Here is a 15,300-nt window from a genome sequence, read left to right as displayed (position 1 = left end):
ATACCCCAAACAACCAAGGTTGAATCCTTGGGGAGAGGCCAATTCGGCCTGTGGTCATTCGTGTTTGATGAGTTGCTCTGATTTTGAAAGGAGGTCTGACATTCCCGACACTGAGCGGGTTAGGGTCAGCCTGACAGGGGTCAGCAGAAAATGTCCCATGGTCCTGTGGGAAGCCAGCACGAGCCTTCCAGAAACAGCTTGCGCCACTGTCTCCTCAGCCCTCAGCCCATTCCACTTCCTGGGCTTAGATGAGAACAAGGCAGGGAAACAGAAATGGTTCATGTTTCATCCTCCAGCCCCTGAGCTACAAAAGCCCTCAGTCATACACTTCCTGCCAAAGTTCACAGAGCGGAGCGGCCCCAGATGGGCATGAATCACCCTCTGTCGTCTCTGGCCAGGCCCTGGCGTGGTGTGCCGTGAGGGTTCACACTGTCACCCTTGTTGTGCCGACAGCCCTGCACAGAGCTCTTCTGTCTGTTGGCACATTCAATTTCAGTGGTTTCAAATCAAGTCACAAAAGCCGACGTGACCTCTTCCCCAGGAAATAAGAGTGTGAGTTTGAGAGGGAATCTGGCTCTCCACAAGGGCCTTATCGCTCTGCACTGGAAGAGACTTTTAAATGTCTTCTAACAAAGATCACAAGCAAATTTTTTCTTGGGGATTGCCTCTTTGACCACCACAGCCCCAAACATCCTTGCTGTTCATCTGAGGCTCCTCTGGGCTCCTGTTGCCAAGCACTAAGAAAACTCCTGGGAGTAAAACTACCGAGTTTGTCAGAGAAAGGAGAGTAGCTGTGGCATTCAGAGGTTCAGAATGCCCTCACCTCTCCACTGTGCGCACACACACACACACACACACACACACATTCTGAAAGACCAAAACCATAGAAAGGACACAGAGTCAGCTGGTGGATAATGCGGCTTTTGCTCTCCCCATGGTTTGGCAAGCAGCAGAAAGGTCAGGAGAATTGAGAGATCAAGATGGAAAGGAGTTCATCTCAAACCACCTTTCTCCTCTTGGCCAAACAACGTCAGGTGCGGACCAGGACTGAGAAGCCAGACGCCTTCCATAGGAAGGTAAGTGCTTATGGTGCCAATGAATCAACCAGTGAATTAACTCATATTCGTTGATCACCTCTGATGCTCCTCACTGACTAGAGCCCTATGAGGAGGACAGAAGCACGAGGTATGGTCCTCAAAGGGATGGATGGCATCTACCCACAACCCAGCACAGGCGAGATGGGTGGTGCAGGGGTGAGAGTACAGACTCCAGATCCAGTAGGCCTGGGTTTAAATCCACATCCCATCACTCATTAGCCAGAATTTAGGGCAGGTTGTTTATGTCACTATTCTCTCATTTGCAAATTAAAGATACTAATGGGGGTCAACCCTATAAGAACTGTTGTGAGAATTAAATGAGCTGATGTACACAAGGTACTTATATCAATGTCAGCTATTAATGGGATAAGAAAAAATATATATCAAATATTAAGCCAAAAAAAGTTAATATGACAGACATAAAACTTAGTCCACGAACCTAGGTGGGTAAGAGGGAACACTTCTTCCATATTCTTTAAATCAGCCTGAGTCCAACTCAAGCCCCCAGGAGATGTAACCCAGTCACTATTGGGGCTCCCCACACAGCAATAGGACATCAATAGCCCTTGGGTTGGATGTCAGTTAAAAGAGTGAGAAAAGTCCAGAAGGACTCCCCAAATTTCTGTCACAGCATTGGGTGCACCACTGACTGAAAGAGGGTGAGACACACAGTTCTAGAGAGGCAACATCTTGGTTCACCTCGAATTTGAGATTCTTGAAGCATGTCTGTGTGGAGATGCCCAAAAGGCATTTGCATATACAAGTACGGAAAATCAGAACTATAGATTAATATTTTAGAGTTATCAGTATATGGGTAGCAATTAAAACTTTGAGAATGATAGTGTTTTACATACAGAATTAATTGCTATCATATTTTACTTTTCTCTGGTACCCCTCGCACACACACATACCCTGAAACAAAATCAGCAAGAAAACTGCTGACCTCACAATGAAATTCAGAGTGGGAAGACACAAGATTGTTATCTGGCCAATTAATCCGACACACGTCTCCCCTTTGTTATATGGCTGTAGCTCCAAGAGGCTGGGGACACACCTGTTGGCTTATTGCTGCACACACACATCCAATACTGTGCTCAGCACAGTGCCCGGCACATAGTAGGCACTCAGAGACAGTTATAGACTGAATGAAGCAAGACATCCCACCGCCATATTTAACCATCATGTATATGCAGTGATGGATTTTGAGGTCTGGATTTATGCATGGATGATAAAGGGGAAACATTTCTATATTAGAAAAAAATGCTCAGAGTATGAATAAATAATGTGGATTGCTTGGAAATAGGGCCAATTATTTTGGCAAGATATGACAGAAATTAATTCTGTATCTAAAACTGCAATATATAATGGCAAAATAAAAAAATTTTTTACTATGAGAATACAATGACCACATTCCTAACAAATGTAAGAGTCACGCTTGAATGAGTCAGATGAAATTTCCCTGCTGTGACTAAAATGCATTCCCTTATACAAATACGTGATTTCACAAAGGTGCCATATCATATAATTTTTAAAACTATCAAAATGACTTATTCAAAAATATGTCAAGACTCTAAAAAAATACCTATGTTGACTGTGTAGTGAATAATAAATTGATTACATAAATAATTTCATTTTAAAAAGCATTACTTCAATTTTTCATTTAAAATAAGCACATTAAAAACAACAGATGCCTGAGATCATTTTGAATATCGTTTGATGTTAAGGTAAAAGAGCCATGCAAAACTTTCTAACCCGGGCTCAAAATTGTTTTAGTTTGACATTTTAGTCTTTTGTGTACATATATTTAGAAGGAGCCTAATCTCATCTTTATTGATAGGACTGTAAAGACTATCAATTCTCAATGCTGTGTTACAGTGTCTAATTTATTCTAAAATACTTGCCCTCAAACAGAGAATTTGTAAGTGAACCTTAACTAATGTAACTCCCCAGGGGCGATTAGTTAGAATTTAAAAGACCCTAATCAATCGGTCATTCTCCGAGGAGTCTATTGCAAGCAGCTTTCAATATGGCTTTCCAAATCTGCACCAGAAGATTAATTTAAATAAAGATATTAGATAAGTTTTCATAGGTGAAATAAGAATTATTCTAGATCTGCAGTCAAATGAAAATTTTATGCAGGCACCCCAACCTTTGCATGAACAAAGTATAAAAATTTGCCACATTCACCTTCAGTGTGAGACCCTAGGTCTGGTCCAGTCCTCCATGTTGCCTGTTAAAATAAAAGGATTTTTCCCTTCCAAGAATATTGTTCTACTGCCTTAAAGTGAATGTTCATGCAACGTGTTCAGCCCAAGTGCCTAAAAGGACAAAAACCTCATGAAGCCAATTGCATGACTGCCTGCTAGTAAATGTTGGATTACAGTAGAATTCTGCCTGAGACTTGCTTTCACTGATTCCTAACACCTGGTGGCTAGGGGTGTAGGGAAGGAGCTTTCCAGTTACCACTTACTTCCAACTGTTGGAGGCTACCAATAATCACCAAAATAAGTTGACACTGTCATTGGGTGAATTGGCTTACATGAGTTCTCAAAATGGTAGTAAGGAGACCAGTAGGGATAGCCAGAAATATACTGGCCATGTCCCTCTCCCAAATAACCTGAGGCCGAATCCTTTCTAAAGCCTAACTATGCTCAGAAAAATTGCCATACAAAATGAAAGGTAGGCTAATGAAAAGATGCAACATCGCTAATCATCAGGGAAATGCAAATCAAAACCACAGTGAGGTATCACCCTATACCTGTCAGAATGGCTATCATCAACAAGAATACAGCAACCATTGGCAAGGATGTAGAGAAAAGGGAACCCTCGTACACTGGTGATAGGAATGTAAATCAGTGCAGACACTGTGGAAAACAGTATGGAGGTTTCTCAAAAACACTAAACTTAGAACTACCATATGACCCAGGAATCCCACTCCTGGGTATATATCTGAAAAAAACAAAAACACTAATTCAAAAAGATACGTGCACCCCACTGCTCATAGCAGCATTATTTATCATTGCTAAGATAAGGAAGCAACCAAAGTGTCCATCAACAGATGAATGGATAAAGAAGATGCAGTACATACATATAATGGAATATTACTCAGTCGTAAAAAAGAATGAAAGTTTGCCATTTGTAACTACACGGATGGACTTGGAAGGTATTACGTGAAGTGAAATAAGTCAGATGGAGAAAGACAAATACTGTATGATATCACTTATATGTGGAATCTAAAAAAGTACAACAAACTAGTGAATATAACAAAAAAGAAGCAGACTCACAGATACAGAGAACAAACTAGTGGTTACCAGTAGGGATAGGAAAGGGGGGAGAGGGGCAAGAGATGGGTAGGGGATTAAGAGGTACAAACTATTATGTATAAAATAAGCTACAAGGATATATTATACAACACAGGGAATATAGCCAATATTTCATAATAACTATGAATGGAGTATAACCTTTAAAAATTGTGAATCACAACATTGTACACCTGTAAGTTGTATAATATTGTACATTAACTATGCAATAAAATTTTTTTTAATTTTTTAAAATGAAAGGTATGGAATGACTGAAGTAGCCTAACCCTCCCACTATAGAGGTGAAAACTTCAACTCACAGAGAAGAGACCAGAATCTCCCAGAAAGCAAGTGATATAGCCCCACACACTGCACGCAAGGGCAAGCCAATTGGCTGAGAAGGGTCAGCCTCACTCTGTCCTGAGGGTAGGACACTTCCTACACTTCCAGGGGCGATTGAAGGATAGGGAAAAGACTTCCACTCAAAAACACTGCCCCATGGGCTGTCATTAGTTGGTATATTTTCTGCTGTGTATTTAAGGTTTGAATGGGTGAAGCCACTAGGCAAGATACAGAAAGAAAAGGATGTTTGTTGAGATTAGGTCAACAACTGAAATTTCATGGTCAGGTGCTCAGTCTTTTGAATTTCGCTTGACTGTCTCATGTACAAAGATACTATATTTATTCAGCAAACATGACTTAAGTACCAATCGTATGCCAGACGCTGTCCAAGACACCAGGAACACAGAAATGAAAGGCACATAATCCCTGCCTCAATTTGTCAGCAGTCCTAGGAGAGTAGCGTATTCTCAGAAACAACTTCATAGGACTTAACTTATCTATGTTTTCCTAGATGACTGGAAGGACCTGGGACAATCTCCAAGAAGAGATGAGTGAGGGAAAGAGTTAAAGAAAAATGCCAGAAGGGAAAAAGAAGGAAGAGATACTGAAAGAGGTGCCTTATTGCAGCAGCCTTCCCTGCATGGCCACGTCGTCCTAGGATCAGCCCAAGGATCCTAGGATCAACCAAGATAACTGAAGTTATTAGTAAGGTGAGGAACATAAGACTGTTGGCAAAACACAGATCCACCAGAGTAGCTTTAGTCTTGGAAAGAATGAAAATATAATACTTCTTCTCTGAGTATTCACGCTCTTTAATATGTTTGTCCCAAATCCTTGCAATGAAAAAGGGCTTCTTCCTTTCTGTTTCCATAGACCAAATGAATTCAGAATCGTCTGGTGTTTGTGTTGCACAATGTATGCAATGAAGCAGAGGTAGATGAAAGTAAAATACATCCTGTACTTCCTGCCAAGTTAGAAAACAGGCCCAGATAGGGGCCAGATGTGTAAATCACGCCATATCATATTTTGCCCTTCCAGAGCTCCGTTGCTCTGAGTCACTTAGAAATGGAAGCAGGTAGGAACTTATTTCCTAACTTAGGAAACTAAGGAACTTTTCTGTAAGATGGAAGTACGAATTTTAGACTCAAGGAGAAAACCTGAATTTTCTGGTGCTGAGCATTAGGTTCACCCTCCACAAAGCACTTAGAACTGCTTGGAAAAAGTCAAAAGACTTGTTAGACATCAAAAACTCAGAACAGCGCTTTAATGATTTTAAGTGTAAATTAATCTTTGACACATATGGATTAAATTTCCCTTACAAGGCACATGCTAAAGCACTGAAGAAAAATGTTCCTGACAAGTCACATGTTCAGTTTACCAAATGAGTGCAGACTATGTGATAGATCATCCATGAGGCGCAATTGTGTACCATCCCACAGGACACATGCTGCCTGCAGGTGGACACATCTCAGTCGGACACATCACAGGTGGACTCATCTCCTTTCCTCCAGGAAAACCGGATATCTACTTGCAAAAGAATGCAATTGGACCTTACCTTACACCACACACAAATACACAAAAATCAACTCAAAATGGATTAAAAATTTAAACATAAGACCTAAAGGCATACAACTCCTAGAAGAAAGCATAGGAGGAAAGCTCCTTGACATTGGTCTTGGTGATTTTTTGGATTTGACACCAAAAGTACAAACAACAAAAGCAAAAGTAAACAGGAGGGACTACATCAAATTAAAAGCTTCTGCACAGCAAAAGAAACAACAAAATGAAAAGAAAATCTATGTAACGGGAGAAAATATTTGCAAACCATATATCTGATAAGGTATATTCAAAATATATAAGGCACACATATAACTCAATAGCAGAAAAACAACTAATCAGATTTTTTAAATGGGCAAAGGACCTGACTAGATATTTTTCCAAAGAAGACATACAAATGGCCAACAGGTGTATAAAAAGATGATCTACATCACTAAGTATTAGGGAAATACAAGCCAAAACCACAGTGAGATATCACCCCACACCTGTCAGGATGGTTATTTTCAAAAAGTCCAAAGATAAGTTTTGGCTAAGTGTGGGGAAAGGGAACCATTTTACACTGTTGGTGGGAATGTAAATTCATACTGCCTTTACGGAAAATAGTATGGAGGTTCCTCAAAAAATTAAGAATAGAACTATATTACCATATGATCTAGCAATTCCACTTCTGGATATAATATCAAAGAGATAGCTGTACTCCCATGTTCACGTCAGCATTATTTACAACTGTCAAGATATGAAAACAGCCTAAGTGTCAACAGAAAAATGGATAAATAAAATGTCTAAAATCTATGTATATAATGAAATATTATTCAGCCTTAATAAAAGAAAGAAATCCTGCCATTTGCAACATCACGAATAAACTAGAGGACACTGTGAAAATTGAAATAAGCCAGAGGAAGACAATTATGGCATGGTGTCACTTACAAGTGGAATCTAAAAAAGCTGAACAGAACTTTTTACAGAAGCAAAGAGAAGAATGGTAGCTGGGGGATGGGAAAAATGGGGAGATGTTTGCCAAAGGGTACAAAAGTTCAGTTATAACATGAAAAAGTTTGGAGACCTAGTATACAGTATGGTGACTGTAGTTAATAATTATTGTATAGTTGAAATTTGCTAAAAGAATAGATTGTAAGTATTCTTGCCACCAAAAAAAAAAAAAGTAATCATATGAGGAGATAGATATGTTAACTTGATTGTGGTAATCATTTCACAACATGTATGTATACACAATCATCACACTGTACTTTATACACAATTTTACTTGTCAATCATACTTCAATAAAGCTGAAAAACAGTAGGAGTATAATATTAAAGGTAAAAATGAGATGAAGTAAATTGGAATGAAATTAAATGGAAAAAAAAAAAACCCTATGGGCTATGAACCATAGACTTGTTAGTCCTTTTTTTGGTTCAATGGGTCCTAGCATGACCCCAGAAACTCAAGAGAAAACATTTTGAGAGCTGATCAGTCTAGGTTCAGCCTGGGACAAAAGACTGTCTTATTGAAAAAATATGGATATGCCCTAAGGGCTGCCATATAAATTTAAAATCCATAACTTTGTGACATCATAATTTATGTACACAAGAGAAGGTCTGCCAGAAATATCTGAGTCCAAAAAAATCAATAGGGAACAAAATTATTCTGGGAAAAAATAAGTTTTAGGTTTGTATCAATCCACAGTAGACAAAACAGTCAACTTTAGAAAGTAACAAACTAAGGTTTCTTAGAAAGTAACAATAAGGCTGACACATTACAAACCTGGATGAGTGACTAAATATCTTAATCTAAAGTGAAATCTGGGTGAAGGTATGAGATGCGGTGCCACGAGGTTTATAGACTATTGAAGAGCAAAAAACAGCTGCAGAATTGTCCTGTTATTCTCCAGATTTAATGTCCCTAACACTTCTCCAAACACATATAAAAGCTGTGAAAATGCAATAAGAAAAAAGTCAGGAATTGTTACATATTAAATGGATTTACTGTCTCATCTTTGGATTCAGCCTGATTTTTATTTTCATATCTTCTAGAAAAGGTAATCATAACACTTACTAATACCTAACAGTCTGCCCTAAGAGTTTCTATGATAGTTTGTGTGAAGGAAGGAAGGGAGCAAGGAAGGGCTAGTAACACACCAGATTTGGAGCACTGGAGGAATTATAAGTGACTAGACTGAACTTAAAGCTTTATCATTAGACTGTGTGCTTCAAAATCAGAAGTAAGATGAAAAATATAGGGGAAAACTAAGTAAAGCATATAAAAAGTAAATATGAATGATTTGTTTTAGGATATAATTATTCTTATGGAACAAACCAGAAGGGAGTTTTAGATGGAAGAAAAGGTGGGGAAATCCCAGCTAATTAATTTTGATTTTTTTTTTTGGTAAATTTTAGTTTCCACACTAAATTTCTAAAACATTTTAAACTGCTCACACCATTCCAAAACTATTTGATTTCATGTTTCATCATTTGGTGAGTTTAATCAGTTCCATAAAGGAAGAAACAAATGATGGCCAAATGAAAATATAAACTTCAAGAGCTTGGGAATCATTAGTGAGGAGTCATGCTTCTTCCCAGGAAGCCTGTGCAGCTGTGGGCTCTGGATATGAGAATAAGAATCTCCTCTGAATTTACATAACCTTAAGTTAAAGAATGAAACGCAGCTAATAGGAGAGAACCAGATTAAAAAGGACAAGCTCTCACTAATTACTCAGCCAAAGTTTTTATAGGAAGTAGCAATAAAGGTTTCATGTATTTCACACTTCTCCCTAGTATAGGTTTTACCAAATTTTTATAAAGACACGTGGAAAGATTTCTTTCTGAGCATTAACTTAAATCTCATTTTCAATTCTTATTTTTAGACACTGAGTCCTGTGGTTGGCATTACAGAAGTGTTTCTGGAGGGTGGCCATGTTACTGATGATTTTTAAAGGATGCCAAAGAAGAAAAAACATTCTAACTTGGAAAGAAGAATTCAGGCCAAAGAAGAAAGCACAAGGTATGCAAACCATCTATGTTAAACAAATGCAGCCATGCTGAAACAATATAATTTGTGCTTCAGACAAAAAGATATTGTAATTTTCTTATGGGTTACAGAAAAATCATACAATAAATATTATAGAAATGATCCTTTTTGGTACTGGAGAAAATTAGAGCATTTGCCTCAAACATTGTGCTGTGGGCACAGACCTATTCCTAGTCCCAAAGCCTTTTTTTCTTGCCAAACTAAAGCAGATACATGAGCTGGAGCAGGTGGGGGACCAGGCCTTGGACACTAGGGCATGTGAGCAGAGATGGGATAAAGTAATGAGAATATCACACAAGAAAAGGCCAAAGACCTGGGATCTAGTTCCATATATGTCATTTGCTAAATACGAACCATGAGTAGGTACCTGTCTGAGCCTCTACTTCTTATTAATAAAAACGCGATGATAATTCTTGCTCTCTCAAAGTCCTCAGGAGGATGAAGTACCATATCAATTACAAGGTGATAGTAAATTTGGGGACTAATAATAAGCCCCCAATCCTCTTAAAAAAGAAATATGTCTTTCTGGCTTAATAAAGCAAGATAGAGCTTCAGCTTTCTAACAAACTGTAGCAGAACAAGTAGGAAAGGTATCAGACGTACCAACTAGTGTTTAAGAACTGCAAGATAGTAAGAGTGAAATTTTAATTTGATTGTTGCGCAGAGTTAATGAATGTTTCTTTGGTGCCCAAGGCACTGACAGATAGTCGATTTAGCATTTAGACAGACCCACAGGCACTTTTAGTCTCATATAGCATCACTCAATGCCATGTCACAGATGACACAGAGAGTCTTACTAGACTCCATCAACCTGAGTCTTTCTCAGGCTCCATCCTTCTCAGTCTCACTTGGACAAAGCTCTCAAAAAAAAAGTTTGGCTTATCTGAGTCCAACAGGGTGTTGAGTTCCTTGTGTTAGAGCTCTAGAAATAAGACACTATTCTTAGCTAGGATTACTTGGGAAATGTTTAGCAGTGATTGTTAGCTATTCTAGGAATGACACTGAATTTGGATGGGATCAGGTTGGCGCCTCCACTAGAGGAATGTCTGCTCTGGCGAGGACGGAGCATGGGGATTGTAACTTCAGTTTGAACGTTTTAAATCATCCTGTGGGTAAAGAGAAGTTCCTGAAACCCAATTCCTCGACATAATTTACCCGTAGCTCTGAGTTTTCTCATGAAAGGTGAGGGGTACTTCCAGTCAGCATGAGCCTAAACCATCATGTTAATTGGTTAAATTCACTACATCTTCCACTGTTGAAAGACAAAAACTTCAGACACAAGAATAATCACTGGACACCTTCCCAAAACACATCCCACATAGCTCCCTAAACAGCTTACCATAATTCCTGGCACCCAACACTGGCATCAGTGTGCAGCCTACTCCAGTGTCTTAGACATCACAGGTAGATAAACTCAATCAGGAAACCAGAGAGAGAGACTTTATGAAGCAAAAAAAACAACCTTAGGGCTCAGTTGACATCAGAAGACAGAATAACATGTAGGCAAATTTTGCCTACTTGACAAATGTACATGGAGTGCACTCTGGACGTGAAAAATAATAGATCAGAGTCCATTTCTAGGCTTTCACAAATTCACAGTACATATCCAACCTCTCATATTCCTCTGCTCAAAAGACTCACACATAAAAGTCCTACATAAATTCACTTCAATAAAGGGTCCTTTAATCTAGATGAGTATAGGAGTTAATATTTATAAAGCACCTAGAAAAATCCTGAGTACATAATATTCTTTATATATATAAATGTTTGTTAAATAAAAATTTTAAGAATTTAGTACATCTATTTTTAAACGTCAACATAATTATAAACTCCTTGGAGCTTTTTAAAGACTTTCCTACAGTTCTATCAGAGTTCTAGGAACACACTAGACATGTAATAAGCACTGCTTCCTAACTGATTCATTTCAAATATTTATTGAATACCTGTATGGTTATTCAAAATTAATTGAACACTTCTGAAATTTATTTTCAGTGCCTAAGTTTTATATGAACTTTCAGTCAAACCAATTTATTAAAAAGCCTTCATGGTTATTTCTTTTCTCCTGCAGATGTTCATTATGCATCCCGCATGTCACCTGGCAGGGCTCAATCCTGCATCTAATTCATCTCAGACTCTGTGTAGCATCACACCATCAATGGTGGAAATGGCAGCCTTGATGTGGTCCTTCATAGCCTCAGATCTGAGAGGATGAAATAGTCAGAATACAAGGTTCAGGACACACCCCCAAAAGAAGAAGTCACTCAGTGTACAACCTGAGGGGTCAGGGGGGCCACTGCTCCTGAGATAGTTAGGGGCAAAGCTCTGTACTCTACACATGTTGGATTCCTTGACCCCTGGCAGTGTTACCTATCATATGGTCTAAAATAGCCCTCTTATTTAAGGAACTTTACTCTGAGTTTTAAAAGTTATTGCTCTTTCTCCTTCTCAACATACTTACCCTATTTGAAGTATAATTCTTCCTGGCAGGAATAATTCTTTATAATATATAAAATAGACTGAGGTAGACAATGAGTTCCTTATGCTCACATTATCACCTTTAGTTCTTCTACTTGCTTGTTTCTTTCAAACATTTCTCACTTTCCCCATCTGAATTGCTCATTTCTAGAACTTCTCTCTGTCCATCTGCTTTTCTTGAGAATCAAGGTTCAGGTTAAAAGAGTCATTTTCCCAGTACATAGAGTTTGCCATTTATCAGTGTCAACATAAGCATCAGCTTTGTGTCCAGTTCATCAAATTTTAACCTCTATCCCCTCTTTCTCAAATGAGCTACACTTGCCAAAAATCACCTACCAAGCTTCAGACTTTTCTGGCTGCCTCTGCTCACTGGCATTGGAAGGCTCTCCTAATACGCTTCTTCACCCAATGTCAGTTATGTGTTATTGTCTTCTTTCAGCAAAATATTTCTAAAGATGTTCAATGAGCCTGCACCTCACAACCTCTTCAATGCCTAGGACATCTGTCTCTCCACAATGTGGTAGACATCTATATAGTCTCAGCCCTTGATTCTCGTAGTCTGTCTTCACCCATAGGTCAAAAAACCCATATTGTCCAGCACATCCATAACTCGCCTCATAGGTCATATTTCATCAAATCCTAAAAAAGATGCTGCACTGAAATCTAGTCAAATAATCTACTGTTACTCTCTTCAGTCCCCTAACAAATCTATTGTACAAAGAACAGTACTCAGCATATCCAGAGAGTTGTTCATTTAGAAACACAACTATGGGCAAGATTATTATCTCCAATCCATTAGTGGCAAGCCCAAGAAATTCAAGAGACTAGAGAGGGGTTAACACATAAATTCCTTTCAGAAAAGTGATTTCCTTTATTTCATTGGCCTTAAGGCATCTCTTTTACTCCTCATTCCATAGAGGAGTAAAATCAATAAAGATCTCAGAGAAAACACAATTTTTTAGACAACAGAAGAAATGGAAAGACCTCAAAACAGAAGACTCAGAGGTATTTTTCCAGAGTGTGTATTTCCCAGGCTGGTGTGGACATTCCTTCAATCACTAAAAGACAAGATTTGCACTTTGCTTGTCCTTGATCTGAACACAATCATCACCTTCATGTACCCAACAAACACATAAAGCTACATTCACCCTCCAACAAAAATAAAGCCATCCTTACCATGGGCTTCCCAAGGGTAGTTACCTACTCTTCCACTCACATTCCCACCATGTCACCTTTCCAAGCCCTCTGCTCTCCACGTTTAAGGGTGTGAGCAAGGAATAGGCAGGCTCTCACTTTTATCACCCTGACTTCCACCAGGATTAAAGATTCTATAATATAATTGAATGGTTCTTAGATTTGTGGAATGTCTGAATTCTGAAGGTAACAGGAGATTAGATGTTCAATAAATGTTACCTATTATTCCACTAAACTCTAAGCAAGGCCTGTATCTGAATTTTCTCATCAATGTATCTCAGCACCCACCAGAGTATCTGGCACATAGTAGGTGCTCAATATCTATTTACTGAATTAATGAACAAATAAATAAGTAAATGAATGATGAATAAATGACAGATCACTTATTCCAAATATCTATTTTAAGGATGACAAATGCTATATAGCATTAATAACAGACACTTCATATTTACTGTCTTACAGCAGTGTTACTTTCATTCTTAAATAATATAAAACAAATTTAAATGACTTGCCCAGTTTCTCACCATTCTAATACCAAAATTTCAGTGCTCCTAATCTAAAAAAAAAAAAATGCCACAGTTGGGAAATCAGCTCCACCAAGAAGGTATTAAATATAATAATAGGGCTATATGAATCTATATGAGCTTATAGGCACAAAGCCCAAGATCAACAGTATATGTGATATATAAATATTAATAAAAGATGTACTATAATTTAACTAAACATATGCACTATAATTTAGATGGTATTATGATACTCAAGCATTTGATAATTCCTGAATGCATAATCAATATCACCTTGATATTGATAAGAGAATGCCAAGCTGATGGCAATTTTGCTGGTTAGTCAGTGTTTGCATATTGATCATTTGTTTCAAATTAGCTGTAAAAGCAAGATGTCCTTTGGGAAAAGTACAAATAATGGGGTGATTAAAAACAAATAAGGTGTTTTTATATCAGTAAGTGAAATACATATTTCTATTTCAAAATTGCGGTATTCAATTATTCAATGCACTGAATTCAATGCAGAATTCAATATACTCACTAAAGAGGAAAGTGGAGAATTTCAGCAATCATCCACCTATTGCAAAAGGGGAAATATATTTTGCTTATTCCATTAGATACCTCATACAAAACTAGGGGATGGTTTTGTTTCACCTGATCGGAGAAATAGTCTCAGTTTGCTCCTGAAAAGCTGGTAGTTACACATAATGAGTAATCTTTATTCCACAGTAAAACTTAATTTTAGTATGAGTCACTGGTCACCTACGTGTTACATTTATTACAAAATGCATTACTTTTTATTATATTACTAATATAATACTACACTGTTACTATATTACTAATCAAAAATAAAAGAGCATATAAAATGAACATATTGGGCTTCCCTGGTGGCGCAGTGGTTGAGAGTCCGCCTGCCAATGCAGAGGACACGGGTTCGTGTCCCGGTCTGGGAAGATCCCACATGCCGCGGAGCGGCTGGGCCCGTGAGCCATGGCCGCTGAGCCTGTGCGTCCGGAGCCTGTGCTCCGCAACGGGAGAGGCCACAACAGTGAGAGGCCAGAGTACAGCAAAAAAAAAAGAAAAAAAAAAAAAAGGTAAAATGAATATATTAATCTAGAGAGAGGGAGGAAATACCATTGTTTATTCACCCAAATATTACATAATAAGTATCATTTTTTGACTCTAAATACAAATGAATCTGACTAGACACAAAATGCCTTACTCCACTCCTTGCTGTCACATGGACTTTGAGAAGTCCACAATTTACATCATGAGAAATAAGGCCTACTTCATTCTGTTGTGAATCAAATACCAGCTGATGGACAAGCAACGAATCATTAACTTAGTCTTCTCTGAGTGAGGAAGAAACAGAATGAGTGTGTTAATCCATCCACTTAAAAGGGAAATATTTTGAAGATTTTCAAAAAGGAAACTTGAATCCCAAAAACAAATAAATGCAGATTTGGGGGAATCGTTTATAGGAAAAGGCTGGGTGTGTCTACATTTTCCTTACTGATGACTGCAACCAATTAATTTAATCGGCAAAACTTGTTACTAGGACAGAACTGGAAATGAATTTACTTATTCTGACAAGTTTTCTATTAGAGATATCAAGGAACAACTGATGTCTCTTGGAAATAACTAAAGACAACACCCTCTTTGGCATCAGCTGTGTGTTTTCTTTGGTTTGATTTTCCCTGGTTTTCCGTAGCAAACAGTATTTGCTTAAAGACACCTCTCCCTGCTCTGCCTGACTATTCTCCATGGGAATCAGAGCTCCTTATCTGATGATAAATCTGGTTTCCTAC

Source organism: Lagenorhynchus albirostris, chromosome 3 (assembly GCF_949774975.1).
Source record: "Lagenorhynchus albirostris chromosome 3, mLagAlb1.1, whole genome shotgun sequence".
NCBI classification, from domain to species: domain Eukaryota; kingdom Metazoa; phylum Chordata; class Mammalia; order Artiodactyla; family Delphinidae; genus Lagenorhynchus; species Lagenorhynchus albirostris.
Note: the sequence above shows the minus strand (reverse complement) of the source record.